The sequence below is a fragment of the Panthera pardus genome, unplaced genomic scaffold (assembly GCF_024362965.1).
Source record: "Panthera pardus isolate Hobbes unplaced genomic scaffold, ASM2436296v1 HiC_scaffold_20, whole genome shotgun sequence".
In the NCBI taxonomy this organism is placed as follows: domain Eukaryota; kingdom Metazoa; phylum Chordata; class Mammalia; order Carnivora; family Felidae; genus Panthera; species Panthera pardus.
Genome location: NW_026526766.1, coordinates 85,083,712 through 85,098,067, shown reverse-complemented (window position 1 = coordinate 85,098,067; position 14,356 = coordinate 85,083,712). Strand labels below are relative to the sequence as shown.

The following is a 14,356-nucleotide window of genomic DNA, read 5'->3' as shown; positions in this document are numbered from 1 at the left end:
TCTCCTTCCTCTTAATTCTATGGCATACAGCCCTGTCTCATCAATTACCTTTTCACAGGTAAAGTGTCAGCACCTAGGGTAAAGCTGCTTGGAGGCTGTGGGTCTTCCACTACTTTCCCCCACCATATGGAACAGCATCTTGACATTTAATAATCAAGCAAGCACTCAACTCTTTTTCTGACTTCCTATATTAAGTTTGGCATTAGCATAAAGGAAGGAGGGGGGAGGCGGGGGACTTCTGAAGTCACAGACCAACTAAGAAGCTGTTGCAATAATCCAGATGTGAAGCAAAGAGGGCCTGGACTAAGGAACAAAGAGAAAATGGGCAAATATAAACAACAAAAAAAATTTTGCATGCAAAAACTCAGCGGGATGTGACTGACTACTACTAGGGACAAAAGCAAGGGATGAAATATTAAGGTAAGGTTTCCAAACGCGTCTTGGAACCATTTTAAAGCCTGTCCGAAACCAAGTGCATTAAGTGGCTAAAAAGTCCACATTTGCAAAAAGTCTTCAGTGAAACTGCCCAGTATCTTGAACCAGGGACAACCCTTCCAATTTCAGACACAGACAGAACGGTAAAGCTACAGGGGTCTTTAGAGAGCTAATCTAAAACCCTCACTGATCAGATGGGGAAACTGAGGCCCAGCGCGGAAATGGCTTGCTGAAAGCCTCAAGACAACTCCCAGACTAGTGCCGCCTAAAGCACAGCCGCCTAACCGAGAAGGGCAGTGTTTACAGCCCGAGGCCAACCCCAGCCCGGCCCTCCTTAATGTGAAGACCGACTGAGGGCGAGAGTGACCATGGAGACGTCTAGGGCCAAGCAGGACGCGCCGCCGCCTGTTTACCTGAAGAAAGGCGGTGGCGTGGGGCAGGGGCTCCGCTACAGCCGCCAGCAGGGCCGACCCCGCGGCCCGGCCAGGCCCTTCAGGGCACTCAACCATCCGGCCTCCCGGTACAAAAGGGGAGCGCCCCTGAGAGCGAGGGGCCCGGAAGCAGGGGATCCCGAGACGCCCGGGGCGGAGGCTGGGGAGCCCGGGTCAGCTGGCCGAGCGCGACCCTCGGCCCCGCCGGCGGCGCCCGGACTCCAGGGCCGAGCACGACTGGCCCCTCCGGGGCGCGCGCCTGGCCGGAGCAGGTGCCCGGGCCTCCCGACCCCGCCCGGCCTCGGCTCCAGCCCGCGCCACCCGCCCACCCGCCGGACTGACCAGGCGCGGACGCTCCCGCCCCGCCGCGCCCAGAGGGAGCCGGACAGCGGCCGAGGGCTGCCCCCCACCCCGCCGGCTCCGCCCGCGCCTCGGCCGCCGCCCGCCACCCGCCGCCCCCGGCCGCCGCGCCTCACCTGCCGAGAGCGCCGCGCTCACATCGCCCGCCCGCGGCGCCCCCTCCGCCGCCGCCGGCGCCAGGCCCGTCCCCGCCGCTCCGGCTGCCGCCCCAGCCCGCGCCCCCCGCCCCCGGAAGCGCTTCCCGGCCCCGCCCCCTCGGCGCCAGCGCTTCCGGGCAGCCTTGGACGGGGGTGGTGGCGCGGTGGGACTGGCCTCTGCCTGGGAGCTCCGGGGCCCGGATCCCGTCTCGGCCGCGTCCCGGAGCCTCGCCGCGGGCGCGCGGGCGAGCGGCGGCCTTGATGTCAACTCCGAAAGGGAGCGGCGGCGGTTCTGCGCCCCACGACCTCCCGCCCGCATGCTCCTCGGCGCCCCCTGCTGGTGGGAGGAGGACTCTGCAGTGGGGCGCGCCCCGGGGCTCCCGGAGAGGAACGGGTAGGCCAGGACCCTCGACCTGCCACCACAGGGAGCCTGCGACCACCCTCAGCTCAGCTCTCCCCTTCCGAGACCCTCGATCCCGCAGCCCTTCGGGTGCCTTCCCGTCCCCCGAGCCGCGCTCGGCAGGACAGCTGAAGGCAGTAAGGTGCAGTGGTTACCAGCACCAGCCTGGGGACCAGTCATACCGGGTCACTTAACGTGTGACCTTGGGCAGATTACCTACTCTCCCCCCCCCCCCCCCGCCCCCACCAAAGCGGGAGATAAAAACTTCGAACTTGGGTTTATAAAACCCGTGTCGCAGAGCAGGCCTCAAAAAATGTGCATTTCCAAATCCTTGGAGACACCCCAGGGTTGACCCCACTCTGCTTCAAGTGCGAGCCCGGCCGGCATTTTCCTCTCTGCTTCAGGCGAATTTACCCCCGTGTGAAGAGGTCTACCCCCTTTGCATTTTGGTGGACTCCTGAGTAGTAGTGGCAGAGGTTTATTTTCCCTTTTCTGACTTCGTGAAAAAACAAACAAACCAGAAGTCCAGATGCCAGCTCTTAAAGATACAAAGCTGAGACTTCCTGATGCCACTTCATCCCTTGCAAACAGGACCTCTTTCTCTGAGATCGACCAAGCAGTCACCTTCCAGTAACAACAGCTGCCCTTTGTTAAGCGGTCTGTGCAGGGCACTGTGTTGACACTTTATAGACACTATCTCCTTTAATACACAACCCCAAGGGGTAGCAATCTGTATTTATCCCCGTGTTATCCAGGAGGGAACGGAGGCTCAGAGAGGTTGAGTGACATATCTAAAGTCACACAGCTAAGTGGCAGATTTGGGATGAGCTCCCCTCTCTCTCTGACTCCAGACAGGAACTTCTTATGGCAACAGAATATTCCAAACACAGAATTTTAGGTAACCAGTTCCTAACTGCAGGCACCTGGGCAGACAGTCATGCTCTCTAATTACTATTCCTCTTGAGCTATTTCCTTGAGATCTGTCCCCAAGAGTGAGATCAGTGAACGCCAGGGCACAGGAACGCATCATCTTGTCAGGGCCAGGTTTCCTCAGGACCACTGGGCTGACTCACAAAGCCCACATGAGTGAGTTCCTGTTTCCCATCACACCAGCTGTAGGCCTCATCATTTTAACTGATTTTTGCCCACTTTATTGGTAAGAGTTGGGGTCGTCTTCTTGGCTATAATACAGTATTTGCACGCCATTAAGGACCATAAAGACTAAAATGTTCCTAAGTGTTTAACCTTTTTGCCATGTGTCTCAAAGTTACTGGCCATCTGTCCAGTGGACACTGGGTATTCCCCTCACACATTTATTTTTATGCCCCCACCTACTTGGGCCACTAAACTCATATATTTTTCCAGTGCCCTGCTTTTATTTTTGTCATTTGGCTGATTATGTGTCATAACCCTTACTAATTTATTTTAGTTAGAAAATTGTCACTCCTCCACAATTGGAGTGTATGCGTTCCGACTTTCACATAATCTCGGTGGCATTTTAAAAATGATTTTTTAGCCCATTTGAAATAAAAAGAGTCTAGAGGGTTATGTATGGGCTTCATATTAAAATGAAGTACATTAAAGCACTCCACAGTTTCCCAGTTTTGCCGGCAGTGTTTATGAAGCGATCAAATTCACGTCTCATCAAAGTCTGGTGTTAACCTTCCATCCGGTCAAAGAGTGGTTCTGCCATCATGGGGGTCAGCATTTGTGACAGTGACAGCTGGTGTTTGCTAATATCTGTGTTCTGCCTTCCCCTCTTCTGAGGCACATGGCTGAAACACATCTCCCAGCCTCCCCCTCCATGTCACATGTCAGTGGAAATGGTGTGTGAAGTACTTGTAAATGAAGTCCCTTCCCCTTCTTTCCTCTTCTCCCTTCCTAGGACAGATGCTCCTGGACCTCCACTTCTCACCTATTCCAGATTCCTGAGCACTTGATGAGTCAAGATAGCCAAGTTATCAGATCCCAGCCTCTCCCTCTTCTGTTTCCTACAAGGAGACCCTTTCTGTCAGAAATCAGCCTATGCTATGTGGCCCTGGCCCACTTCAAAATCCCCAGAGTTTGGGGGCACCTGGCTGGCTCCATTGGTGGAACATGTGACTCTTGATCTTGGGGGTGTGAGTTCAAGCCCCATGCTGGGTATAGAGATTACTTAAAAATAAAATCTTAAAATAAAATAAAATAAAACCTCCAGGGTCCCTGGGTGGCTCAGTCAGTTGAGCGTCCAACTCTTGATTTCGGCTTAGGTCATGATCCCAGGATCGTGGGAGCCCTGAATCAGGCTCCATGCTGAGTGTGGAAACTGCTTAAGATATTCTCCCTCTCTCTCTCTCAAATTTAAAAAAGGGGGAGCCTGGGTGGTTTAGTCGGTTAAGCATCCTACTTCAGTTCAGGTCTTGATCTCACAGTGTGATTTGGAGCCCAGCATCAGGCTTCACAGACTAAGGGTGCAGAGCCTCCTTAGGATTATCTCTCCCCCTTCCCTCTCTCTCGCTCTCAAAATAAATAAACTTTAAAAAATATATTAAAAATAAATAAAACAAAAAAACTGTATGAATTATTTGGAGCGACCTCATTCTTGCTCCCCTCACCAGGACCCATTGGTACGTCCCTTCCAAATGCCTCACTACCTAAGTCGTTTTGGGCCAGCAGGGGGCATCTGTCTCTCCAAATAGTCCCAAGATGTCCACTGACTTCTTAGAACATCTCAGAGGATCAGGGTTCCTTCCACCTGGCCACCTCTGCAGAGTAGTGTCAGTATTCCACCCAGTCCAGGAAGAGCACTCTTCCTTAGAGACTCCTCTCATCTTCCCTGCCTGTGTGATAGGGGCCAGGTAGTTGGTTCACCCCTCTGAATCTCTCTTCTTCATCTATTCAGTGGTGACTGGCCCGTGGGCTACGATTCATACTCCCTTCCCACAGCCAAGACTAGGCAGAAGAATGCTGTCACTAAGCAGTGAGACAGATCCAGGTCTCAGGTCCCTCTCAGCCACAGAGCTCCATGACCCATCCGATCCAGGGGAAGACACTCAGCCTGCTCAGCCCTGGCCTCTGTGTCTGTGTACAGGATTTTGGGACCTACCTCTTCCGTGGGTAAATAAGATAATGATATAACGCGGGGCGCCTGGATGGCTCAGTCAGTTGAGTGTCCGACTCTTGATTTCGGCTCAGGTCATGATCCCAGGGCTATGGGATCAAGCCCTGCGTTGGGCTCTGTGCTGAGCATGAAGCCTGCTTAAGATTCTCTCTCCTTCTACCCCTCTCCCCTGATTGAGCTTTCTCGTTCTCTCTAAAATTAAACACACACACACACACACGCACACACGCACACAGGCTATGCTATGTGTGCATAAGATAATGACACGGGGTACCCACACGGCTCAGTAGGTTAAGAGTCCAACTCTTGATTTCAGCTCAGATCATGATCTCACAGTTTGTGAGTTCGAGCCCCGCCTTGGGGTCTGTGCTGCCAGCTCGGAGCCTGGAGCCTGCTTCAGATTCTGTGTCTCCCTCTCACTCTGCTCCTCCTCCCCTTTCAAAAATAAATATAAAAAGTTTTAAAAAAAGAAAGAAAGAGAAAGAGAATGATATAATGCTTCCAGCATGGCACACTCAATAATTATTTTGGTCAACAAGAAAGCAAGGGAGAAAGGCTGGCTTCAAGAGCCCTCACCCATTTCTATGAAGCCTTTTCTCACTTCCTGAAGAGATGGCTTGCTGTCTCCTCTTCTCCTAGCTCACCTATCCAGCTGCTGAGTGGGCTTGGCTTCCCTTAGACCTGAGCCCTGCTGACACCCACCAGGCACAGGTGCCACCTCTAGAGTCTTGCCTCACTGTCTTTTTTTTTTTTCTTGGTCTGGTCTCTCTTGGTTTCCGGCTGATTCTCCAGGACCGCCCCTTTAATTGATTTTGCTGGCATTCTGTACTTCTCCTTTGTAGTAACCACAGTGGTAATTAATTAATTACCTGTACAATTATGAGTTTAATATATGTCCCCCACCACTAGCCTATAAACTCCATGAGGATGAGACCTTTCCTGACTTCTTTCCTGCTGTATCTCCTGTGCTTGGCACTCAATAAATATCCATTGCATTAATAGATAATGGTTGGTTACCTGTTTTTGCATCTAGGTCTTTGTTCCTTGAGGTCAGGGGTTGTTTAACTGATCCATTTCCTCTGCACCCTGCAGAGAACCTGGTGCTAAATGATCAGTAATAAATATTTGCTGAGTGAGACAAAGAATGAATGAGTGGATGAATGAGTGAATGAATGAAGAGAATGAACCCCTATTTCTTCTCTTCTTTTACCTGCATCACACCTCACAACTGAGTCTCCCCATCTGTGTAAATAGTCTTTGGTCCTGACCAGCCCCTGTTTTGTAGCTTGGCTCCTCTCTGCCCTACTTCCTGCGTAGGACACAGCTACCTGGGCAAAAAGGGTAGCTGCTCTTCAAAAGAGGGTACACGAACACATACAGGACCACGTTTGGCCCAGTGCCTTTGCCTCCTAGTTTTCATCAAAGCTATTAACTGCAAAGTTTCATACTTACACTCATACATACTGTGGTAGGGCAGTGTTGGATTCTGGTTAAGAAAATGGGGGAGTGGGGGGTGCGTGGGTGGCTCAGTTGGTTGAGCATCTGACTTAGGCTCAAGTTGTAATCTTGCAGTTTGTGGGTTCCAGCCCTGCATTGGGCTCTGTGCTGACAGCTCAGTGCTGGGAGCTTGCTTCGGATTCTGGGTCTCTCTCTGTCTCTCTCTCTCTCTCTCTCTCTCTCTCTCTGTGCCCTCCCTGGCTCGAGCTCTGTCTGTCTCTCAAAAATAAATAAACATTAAAAAAAAAGAAAGAAAGAAAAAAAAGAAAATGGGGATATCTTTTTTTATTTTAAGTAAGCTCTATACCCAACATGGGGCTTGAACCCACAATCTGAGTGAGATCAAGAGTCCCATGCTCTACCAACTGAGTCAGCCAGGCACCCCAAGAATGGGGGAGTCTTTAGAGTTGCGTTAGTAAGTCACTAGACTCACAAATTTCCTCTTTTGACACATTGAAACATTCTTGAAATCAGAAGACACCTTACAATCAATGAGTATATTTAATCTGGTTGTGTTTTTGTTTTTGTCCCAAATGCAGATCAATAAATCCAGAGTATATCTCAGAATCAATAGCATTCTTAAGAGCTATGTCAAGGGGGACTGTTGTAACTCACATCGCTTTTTCTCAAAGGCATATGTCTGACTAAAGTCAGTACAGTGGAGACATCTGCAAAGATCTAGCCTGGTTTAAAAGGTGACTTTGTGCTCTAAGTGTTATAAACCAGGCATAAACCCGCTGGGCACGCCTTGGATTTCAATGAACTGAGCAAACCGCACGTGAAGAGCATTCACGCCACCACATGTGTTTAATGTCAAGCCAACATCCTGTCCATCAAACGCTAGACTAGAAACTTTGCTTGCTGTCGCTCAGAAGTCAGAGGGCTTTGCAGGAGGACTTTGATGACCAAGACTCTTTAAAAAGATACCTGGGGAGGCGGATCTTTTCCTCCCTAAGTAAATTTCCCTAGAGCAAATAGTTCCACTGACCTTAGACATGACTTCAGTGCTTTTCTGAGTTGAGAGCTATTTAAAAATAAAAGTCATGACATCTGATTGTTTGAAGGCCTCACTAACGATTTCAAATATGAGGATCTGACGAGGGGGTGTTTCTTTTTATCTCTTTTTTCCTTCTTGCTAGTCCTTTAGTCCTTTCCTCCTTACAACAGAATCAGAATAAAGGGGAGCCCTTTGGGAATAGAGTCCCTATTCTGTGGGTCTGTGGGATGGTCCCAGGCATTGTGGAGGGAGGAGAGTCCATCTTTCTTTTTCTCTTAATCAGCTTTAGTGAGGTCTAATGAGTTTTGGCCAATGTAGACATTTGTCAACTGCCACCCCGACCTTTGCTTTTTTGGCTCTTGCTGAGCAGGAGTAAGGCGCTGCCTCCTAGAGCCCGTGCGCATCCTCACCGTGCTCCTGCAAGCTGCAGAAATCAGTGGCTGAGGGAGTCCCAACAGGAGAGGTGAGGTCACCGGGCTCAAAGCAGATCAGCTGGGCAGTGGAGGCAACTGAGGCCTAAGAAACCCTGGCGTGATATTATTGTCCTATATTTATTCATCCAACAAATAATTATTGAGGGCTAGCTGAGTGCCAAACATTGCTCTACATCCTGGGGATATCGTAGTGGATGGCGTGCGGGGTGGGGGAATCTCCACCTTTCAGGAATGGTCAGGGAAAGAGAGGCAAAACATATAGCCTGTTAGATGGGGAGAAGGGCTGTGGAAAAAGTGAACAGGGAAGGAAAAGGGGGAAAAGACACTACATCACCCAGTGAGAGAGTCTGATACTAGTTTGAAATTCTCACCCTCTATGTCAAACAAGAGGATGGTCCCACCTACAGTGTGAACAGGGGCCCATGGCACCATTCCCTGCCTTCCTGACCTTAATCTCCTTCCTCCCTGCTGATGTTGACCTGGGGTTTGCCTCAACCCTGTGTACCTACCCTGCTCTGATCAGTCCTCTTCATCTGGGCTCCTCCAGGATCTGCTCCTCACTAGCTCCTATGTCCCTTCTGTCCCCTGGTCTCAGCTCTGTCCATCCCTGGCCCTGAACTGGGTTGACTTTGTTTTCAGATTCAGTGCTTCTTTCATTGTACTTCCAAGATTGGTCCCATGGTAAAAAACAAAACTAAAACAAAAAAATAAAAAACATGAGACCCTGGGCAAGTTCATCAGACTTCTGAACCTCAGTTTTCTCATCTGTAAAATGGGGATGGTAATAGTAATTGCTCCAGATGGTTGTTATGAGAATCCCATGAGATAGGAGAGGCAAAATGGTTTTTAGAGCCTTGTGCTTGGTGGGTGCTGAATCAGTAGGAGCTGTTAACATATGAGGGACTGAACCAATGGCAGCAATGCAAGGGGCAACACAGTATGGAGGTGCACCCTAGCTTCTTCTCCCCACCCCTCCTCCAAATGTCCCCTCCCCTCCCCTCCACTGGACACTGTCATTCTCCTTTCATCATTGAAATGATCCCCTTTCATCATTGGAGCTTAGCTCCTGGAATCTTTGCCTCTGGCCACTTAAAGAGAAAAACTCTTCAACTCATCTGCTCCCTCCCTCCCTCCTACTCTCATCCCCCAACCCCCCAAAGAACAGTCTCTGTTCAAAGGCCTTGATGCCTTCCCTGTCAGTCAAGACTCAAGAAGATGGTGGTATCTTGGCCTTTTCTTCATTCCTAAAGACCTGGTTTGTAAGACATGATTTCTCTCCTCTCTGAAAATAAGTAGTCTTTCAGCAACCTTGGCATTCATTGCCAAACTAATCAGTGGGTTCAATTTGTCCAGGATAATCCTTTGCTCAGAGAGAATCTCAACATCTCTGCATTGGTTCCTTCTCCTGGTCAGAACCAAGGCACCTTTGCTATTTCCCAACATAGAAGCCAGGCTTAGCTGACAATTTACACTGCAACACTTCCTGTTCTTTTAAGTTTGTTTATTTTGAGATGGAGAGAGAGAGAGATAATCCCAAGCAGGCTCTACACTGTCAGTACAGAGCCTGACGTGGGGCTCAAACTCACGAACTGTGAGATCACGACCTGAGCCAAAATCAAGAGTCGGAGGCTTCAACAACTGAGCCACCCAGGTGTCCCAACACTTCTTATTTTTTAACCTGCCCCCGGGAACTCACAAGACACTCAGATAAGTGAGTAACCTTCTACCCATTCTCCTCTTCATTTAAGCTTCTTCTTATTTCTTTCTCCTTGAGCTCCTTGAAGTTTCAACGAAGTTGGACGTGCTCATCTACTTTGGATTATTAGGCAGGCCTTTTAAGCCTGAAGTCTTATGAGGGGTGGTTCAGCTTCTGGTCATGCAATACATTAAGGACTATGGTTAAAACTCACTGAGCGGGGCGCCTGGGTGGCTCAGTCGGTTGGGCATCCGACTTCAGCTCAGGTCACGATCTCGCGGTCCGTGAGTTCGAGCCCCGCGTCAGGCTCTGGGCTGATGGCTCAGAGCCTGGAGCCTGTTTCCGATTCTGTGTCTCCCTCTCTCTCTGCCCCTCCCCCGTTCATGCTCTGTCTCTCTCTGTCCCCAAAATAAATAAACGTTAAAAAAAAAAAAAAAAAAAACTCACTGAGCAAAGTGAAGATCCGTAACCCCTCTGAGCTTGTCTCCTCATCGGTAAAATGGAGCTAACAAGTGTTCTGACTCCAGATGCTTGTCAGTAGTGGTATAATGAGACCGCAGTTGTAACACTCTTGCAAAGTGCCTCATGAGTATATGATAAACACACAAAAACCAGTAGCTCATATGTCCATATTGGGGTTTGTTAGGATGAATCTTCTTTTCCTGCTGAGGCTTCTCTAGTATGTCCAACGACCTGGGAGCTATCACACTGGGCTCCCGGGCATCTGCTACCTTGTCTGTCAGGCATAAGCAGCTGTCCTGCTCTCTTGCAATTCTTAGAAGTTACCAGCATTTCCTGTTGTCAGGGGCTTCCTGTGACTTGAGAGCAGGGACGATGTCTCGTTTCTCACTGTGGTTCCTGTGCCCAGCACCAAGCTGGGCACAAGGCAAGGGCTCAATAAATGTTTTAAAGCCAGGAACAAAAGAAGGACAAAAAGAGGTCGGGCTCCAGCTGGCTCCCACTAGGATGAGATGGCTCCGAACCAGGAAATACAGATTCACAGAGCCCTCCTGAGCGGGCAGCAGTCTAGCCGCCCTGCTGGAGGCGGACCGCCCCCTGCCACGCCAGCCCTCCTGAGTCCTCATTCCAACCTTCTCTTGGAACTGCTGCTCACCCTGCCTTTCCACAGAACTGAAAAACAGGCCACTTTAGCTCTAACAAGTGAGCAACAGCAAGCAATACCCCAGGTGCCAAGAGTAGCATGTACCTGACGTTGTTCCCTCTCCCAGTGGGAGAGTCCATGGTCTCCTAAAACAATCTCTCTTCCGTCAACACATTAACGATCTTGTACCAATGATGTGTTCTAGAAACGTACTCATGGGACAGCCATTTGTTTCAATCAATTGTGCGGAGCTCTTAAGTTTTACTGCTGCTTCAGCTTCTAGGTGCCTCTCCTGGTTAAACTTCCTTGGCAGAAAGGCCCTTTTGAATTCTCAGACACACCCCGAAAAGACTGACCATGGCCCTTTATGTTGAGAGACCTAGAAACTCAGGGGAAAGAGTTGGAGGTAAAAGTGTAAGCAGGGCCCTTTTTTGAAAGCTCAGCAGGGTTCAAGCCGTACTGTTGACCCAGGAATCTCTCCAAATACCCTCATTTCCCTTGTCTGCATCACATTCCTGTAGTTGGGAATGCTGTTTCTAGCAGATGAGAGTTATGTCTGACAATCTCACTCAAAACTGAAATGGCCTGCTGCAGAGTATGGTACGCTGATGCAGTCTGAGCTGACCTTTTTTTTTTTTCAATAAAAAAAAATTTTTTTTAATGTCTATTTTTGAGAGAGAGATCCAGAATCTGAGCAGCGGAGGGACAGAGAGCGAGGGAGACACAGAATCCGAAGCAGGCTCCAGGCTCCGAGCTGGCAGCACAGAGCCGGAAGTGGGGCTCGAACTCAGGAGCTGCAAGATCATGACCTGAGCTGAAGTTGGACGCTGAACCGACTGAGCCACCCAGTCGCCCCTGTTTTTTTATTTCATTTTTTAAATGTTTGCTTATTTTTGAAAGAGAGAGAAAGAGAGCACGTGCACAAGTGGGGAGGTGGGGGGCAGAGAGAGAGAGGGAGACACAGAATCCAAAGTAGGTTCCAGGCTCTGAGGTGTCAGCACAGTGCCAACATGGGGCTCGAACCCATGAACAGTGAGATCATGACTGGAGCCGAAGTCAGAAGCTTAACTGTTTGAGCTACCCAGGCGCCCCTGTATGATCCCACTTGTATAAAGTCCAAAGACAGCCAAAACTAATGGTGCCACTACTAGTCAGGATAGGTTACTCCTGGAAAGAAGAATGAGGGGAATTTTGAGCCCCGGGTGTTTTGATCCGGGTACGGGCAACACGGATACATTCATCTTGTGAAAATTCATTGAGCTGTGCATTATGATTTGTGCTCTTTTATGCTTGATCATACTTCAGTTACACAAAAAAAGTGCATGTGGCCTGCAGGAAATCCTGAGGTCCAGGACTGAATCACACAATGATAATGCAAATATTTGTGTAAGTTTCTGTATGTTTAAACACATTCACAGAACCATGAAAAGACTAGCATGCCCAGCCTAGTTCGCTTATGTCCATAGGGATCATTAAAATCTACTAAGGGAAGATGTTCTTTTGCTAGCGCAGGAGAGGAACTTGTCCAGAGCCTCTTCCTTGATCACTGTCTGCACAAGTTCTATATCATGACCCCTAATGGGGGCCAGGGGTCAGTAGCTGCTAGAAAGTGCAGCTCTTGTCTGGAGAAAACATTTAACAGTTTCGCCTGGAGCTGACAGGGTCGTATCTGGGGAGAGGCTCCCAAGCAGAGATCCTGAGGCTGCCCGTGCACAGCGCAGAATCTCCCCCAAATACCCTCTGATCACAGGACAAGCTGCCTCCCAGGCATTCTATCGAATAGCAAGTTGACTTTGATCCTACTCAAGGCAGCGGGTGGTGGGGGGTGTTTCTTTGGGGTCGGCTTTCTGAAAGCAGTGGTTTGTGACTGTGATAAGATTACTCAAAGAACAAGGAAGACACTGTGTTTTTAAAGTTAGCCAAGCTAGGCATTTTTCTAAGTTCAAAAAGAAAATGCAGCTGAGTTATCATCAGCCTCCATTTGCAGAGGTTGGAGAGATCGGGAGGTGCAGAAGCAGCTTGGCTGTGGGTGTGACTGTTGTACGTGACCTGGTTTGAGACCAGCATTCGGTCCCTGATCCCAGGCACCAGGCAGTGACAGCTGCTTAGGGGCTGGTGGAGGTGTAGCAATGACTGTACATTGTGAGTCAGTACAATTCAGTCTTGAAGAACGGACTAACTTGAATGCGACATGGCTGACCTTCAATACCCAGTCATTTCTGAAACAGTTCTTGGCCTTGGGGTGGCTGGTTATAAAAACATCTGCATTTGCTGGCTGATTGGGTATACAAGAGGGAACACAGCCAATAATGGTACAGTGTCATACATTTTCAGCTCTCAACGAAACAAGACTTTGAGGTCTTTTTATTTTAGCGAGTATTTGGTCTCCCCATCTTGCAATTGTCCTACTCAAGCCTTCCTACAGACACAGGGGACGGTTCTGACTTCAACCGAACAAACATGTTGGGCACCAGGCCCCGTGCTGGAAGGGACACAGAAATGGAATGGATGCAGGCACAAGGTGTTGACACCTGCTGGTCCTCACAAAGCTTAGCAAGGTGCGTGCAAATGATGCCTGCGTGAGGGACACAACCTAAGCGTTATGGGGCCCTAAGGAAGGACAAAGGAAACTGAACTGGGCAGGACAGTGAAAGCTACTCAGAGGAGGTGGTGTTGGAAATGGCCCTTATTCTGGGCAGGAGAGGGAGCATTAGTGATGCCCTTGGTTGCAGGGAATTTGAGGGCAAGCTCAAAGAAAATGGGGTTTGGCTGGAAAGAATAGGTAGGATGGAGAAACAGTGGAAGCAAACCAGAAAGGAAGTCTAAGCCTACAGTTCGGAGAGTGGGGGCCTACTTTGGTGGGATTTAGGGCCTTGGGAACAGCTTGGGGACACAACAAAAGAGTGAGGCTGACAGGTGTGGGTAGGATGCAGAGCAGGGAGACTAGACTGGTGCAGTAACGTAGGTGAGAGATAATGAGGACAGGGGTGGTGACAGCTTCCTTTTAATCATCAAAGAATTGGATTTCATTGACTGTGTGTGGGGTTAGGGTTCTTGAGATTCCTCTCATGACCTTCGTGTAGAGAAGAGGGTGAGTGCTACCCATTCTTGAAGACATTTCTCAATTACATTAAAGGTATTTGGCTGGCATGCAGGCCTGGAGAGTACATGACCAGTGCCGGTGGCCAAAACCCCGTGGAAGAAAACCAAGTGTAGAAGGAGCCTCCACAGTTCTTGTTCTGATGGCCCTATCTAGGTTAACAACAGTCCTCCATTAGGCTACTAGTACAGCTTGCCCCATTCCATTACTGACACTGAACTTGGCTTACCTAGCATGTGATGGTTCCTCCCTCCAGGCCTATCATCTGTCACTCAGCCCATGTAGGGAACGCAGCACAAACAACACGTCCTAGGTCATTTCTCATTCCATTGGGTTAATCTCTGTGACAGCTCTGATCATTGCCTACGAAATCAAATCCACACTCCTTAGCCTGGGATCAGAGGCCCTCCATGACCTTGGGCACCAACATGGTGTAATCGCTACGATCTTGGGCTCCAGAGTCAGGTGACCTAGTCTAGAATTCTGGCTGGGCTGCTTACTTAACCACTCTGAGCCTCGGTTTTCCCTTACCTTGCAATCTGGGTTACAGTAAAGATCTAAAGAGATATCATATGTGAAGACTGTAGCACAGAGCCCGGCATACAGTAAATGAGTAGTATTACCATAGTAAGAACTTGGCTGCCCAAGCTACCTTTCCTACTGTATT

General features: G+C 49.5%; 2 protein-coding genes across 4 annotated transcripts in view; both read right to left on the bottom strand.

The window, feature by feature from the left end:
* The window catches only part of RALGPS1 (Ral GEF with PH domain and SH3 binding motif 1), a 314,360-nt gene extending 312,991 nt beyond the window's left edge, over window positions 1–1,369 (bottom strand). Inside the window, exon 1 of the mRNA XM_053908291.1 lies at window positions 1,343–1,369. The gene's annotated coding sequence lies outside the window, so the exon portion shown is untranslated. The remainder of the gene's footprint in view (window positions 1–1,342) is intronic.
* Window positions 1–14,356, bottom strand: part of ZBTB34 (zinc finger and BTB domain containing 34) — a 45,836-nt gene that overhangs the window by 25,660 nt on the left and 5,820 nt on the right. The window contains exon 1 of one of the 3 annotated variants that reach the window (XM_019421109.2): window positions 1,343–1,472. The exons of 1 other annotated variant lie outside the window; for it this stretch is intronic. The gene's annotated coding sequence lies outside the window, so the exon portion shown is untranslated. Of the gene's footprint in view, window positions 1–1,342; window positions 1,473–14,356 lie in introns of those variants that run through there. One more of the 3 variants, XM_019421107.2, reaches the window with a different exon arrangement.